This window comes from Phyllobates terribilis, unplaced genomic scaffold (genome assembly GCF_046119375.1).
Source record: "Phyllobates terribilis strain yellow unplaced genomic scaffold, ASM4611937v1 Scaffold_4534__1_contigs__length_59799, whole genome shotgun sequence".
NCBI lineage: Eukaryota > Metazoa > Chordata > Amphibia > Anura > Dendrobatidae > Phyllobates > Phyllobates terribilis.
In genome coordinates, this window is record NW_027367285.1 from 40,635 (window position 1) to 44,328 (window position 3,694).

Here is a 3,694-nt window from a genome sequence, read left to right on the forward strand (position 1 = left end):
GTCTGAGAAGAGGTAGTGCTGACATTAGATAGTTGGTCCTTCGAACGACATTCAGTTCGGAAGTTAACCATATATCGTCTTAATCTCATTGAAACATCATAGTGGGGATCCTAACCTTGGAAGTCTTTCTCTGTTGATAACTTCGTGTTACTTGTTAGTTTGAATTCGGTCATAAACTATTCACTCCGTGATCTTTGGCTTAGTCTATTCGTTGGCATAACAATTGATACTACATAGTCCCTGTGTTCGACACCTTGATACTATAACCGAACTCGTTCGCTTGCGAGTGTTGGATTTATCCGCATCAAGTTTTTGCATGTGTCTTGTCAAGGAAACGACAACGAATTGCATCGAATGAGATTTGAACTGGGTCTATAAGACCATGATAGAGATTGTACATCAAGTCTCTTTGCTCTATCTGATGTTGAGGGTAGCCGACGATCAATCTATTCAATCGCTCACTATAATCATATAGTGTCTCATCCTTCTCTTGTTGTATAGTAGTAATATCTTTTTCTGAGATTGTTGGCCTTCTTAACTGGGAAGTACTTCTATTGAGCGCCAGTGGGCAGTTAGCAGTACCACTATTGAGTGTTGTCCTTTAGTGAAAAAGGAAAGGCCCTCATCATGATTTGGTCATATGTGACTCCTTTGGGCTTCGTGCTTGAGCAGATAGAGTGAAATTGACCTAGATGCATGATAGGATCTTTTCCACTCAATCCATGAAACTTGCGCAATAGATGGATTAGCCCAAGCTTCAGCTAAAAAATTGTATCTTCTGGCAGCGCTGGCAGGACAATTGCAATCCACTAGGAAGCAAGGTGTTGCTCTGGCAGTTCCCTCATCGTCATGTTTTCTAGAAAGCTTCTGCTGCGTCTCTCTCACGAATTGTTGCAGCTGCTACTGCTTCTATTGTTGCGGCTTTGGTCATTGATCTTTGAAATTTGTCTTGTCTTAACTTCTGTTCAATTTCTAAAAAGGGCTCAAACAAAGGATTGGGTGTAAACCAAAGGGCTTGGTTAATTCGGAGAAATGTGACCCTAGTAATGAGGATATCGTAACCAACGAAGTGTCCTGGTGCATCAATGAAAAAGCGTGCATGCTTTTCCAACTATGCAAAAACGATCATAATAAAACAACAACCATGCAAGCAAGACAACCTATTGTGCCAAACCATACAATGCGGTAAACAAGCAAACCATAGTGCGTTTGGGCATGTCCAAGCCCTTGAATGCTTCATGCTAAGTCCTTCTTGTTGAGCTTCGAAGAGTCCTCACATTCAACAGTGACCTGGAAAGAACTTTTCCACCGAGAATCACATTCCTCCCCTCCACCTTTTCCTTCTTCTCTTTTGATTTGAGATCGATCTTAACGGAAGAAGGGTAGTCCTCCTCACTGAACTCATCTCTTCCATGCTCTGCAGAAATGACCGAGCCATCATCGGTATCCTTATCCGTAAAATCAGAATCACTCGCAATAGGGAACACTTGTGTTGCATTATCACCCTCTCAAGGAAGCTTGTCCGATGACGAAAGGTGTTATCCTTACAAAGCATTTCACTCATGTTACCACTCTCATGTTGTGCTTAACTTGAATCATGTTACGTAGGAGAGTTTTCCTTCATGGAAAAATCCTTTGGTGCATCGTTGTTGGGGGCCGTCGGAGGAAGTGCAATCTTCGTGCCATTGGTGACCAAGGAACCACCCACACCTTCTGGTCCATCCCCTCCTCTACCACTACCATCAAATCCTTGGAACCCTTCTTTTCCTTGACACCAACGAAATCCTTCTTCTCCTTGAACGAGCAACCATCATCCACATGTCCAAATGAGCAACACCACTTACAAAATACTTGGGTCCATTCTCTACAAGGAAAGAGCATTGAAGAGAATATACATCATCAAAGTCTAAAGTAACTTCCCTCTTTATAGGCATTGCAAAGTTTATCTCCACCAAAACCCGAGCGTCTGAGCCTTGCTTCCTACTATCGGTAACTGGATCCATAAAAGCGGCTTTCCCACATGAGAGGAAACTTGGCCAAGGACTTCCAGGGTCCAAAAGGTCTTGGCAAGACCAAATATGCAAACCCAAAGAGGGATGGTGGCAATTTTGTAGAGATTGAATGAGAACTTATCTGGAATGTACTCGAGGATCATTGGCTTGCCAGAAACGAAGTATGGACCTCCCTTGAGCACCTTGTCTTTATCTTCCTATTTCTTGAATTGAAAGATTAGCCATCTTTTTTCCAAAACGGTAATGAGACTTGACGCCCCAAGCCTTAATCATTTAATTGATCAATAATTGGCCCGAATGATGGCCAACATATTGGCGAAGAAGACACCACCCCTACACGGATAGTTGTGAGAGACCTTCAGTAACCTTGATAGCAACACATGGTGAAGTTGGAGGCGTGTAGATGAGCTTGCTACCGATAATAGAGAAAATGAATATCTTATTTGATTTCATGGCCCATGTTTTAGGCCTAGGATCACCGGCGCCGGCTGTATTAGCACAGGTTTTTGGTGCCGATGCACTAGTGCCAACATGTCCACCTTGGGCTGAGAGAGCATGAGGAGGTGCATAAACCTTGGGAGCTGGAGAAGATGCAAGATCCACGTGGGCATTATATGTGTGCACCTCATTAAACCATGTTCCATTAATGCCAGGCTGCTCATTCACACTGTTCACATCCTTGGAAACTTGAAAGGTTTGCGAAGTAACACCATTCACATCCCAACCGTGTGCCATCAATGTGGGGGGACGTGTTCACACTTGAAAATTGAACCGTCGCCCTATTCAATTTGTGACCCTTGAGACTCTGAGCGTCATCAATACGTTCTAGAGCATTCACACTTGTCCTGGATGCATGAACCGAAGGTGAGGTGTTTGGACACCATCGGTGGCAGATGAAGGGTTGGCGCCGGCCACCTTCTTTGGAGACGGTGGTAACAAGGCCGAAAACTCTCCAAATTTCATACAACCTTCATCAAACAAGGCGTCATGACCGTTCACTGCTTCCTTTTCATCTTCAACACCAAATGACTCATCCACCACCAAGCCCATGTTCATGGCATCCTCCTTGGAAGCCGTGGATGCAGCCAAAACACCAAGCATCGCCGCCTTCTTGGAGGAAACACCCCCATTTTCAACCGCCGACACCTTCTTAGATTAAGTGTCTCCCTTATCCACCACCTTTAAATATTTGGGACTTTTAACAAGATACTTACTCGGATCTTTTACCCCATTAAAGGGAGACACCACTTCTTCTTCTTCTTAACCCCATAGCCACTAAGAACACGGAAGCGACCGACATACAATCACTAACTAGGAATCCGATTCAATGGTGGCACGAGGGCTTACAACCATGAGAGAGAGCAAAGGCCTCATGAGGAAACCCTTTTCAGAGCTAGTCGAAAGAGAGAAGGATTGTATATCCAGAAATCGCCCAAAGGAAGGAGAGGTTTTTTTCCTCGAGAGCATGAGACTTCTTCACTAACCTAGACTAAACCCACACCGACTAAACTTAACTTCTATCTAGTTTTCCCAGACAACAATGCCAAATTTGGGTGTTGGTCATGTATGCGTGCCGTGACACACACACGATGTCAAAGTGAATATTTATAAGTCCTAACTACCAAAAACAAGAGTAAGTGGCAAGAAACGGTCACAGAGAAATCATAACAATATTTAGATTT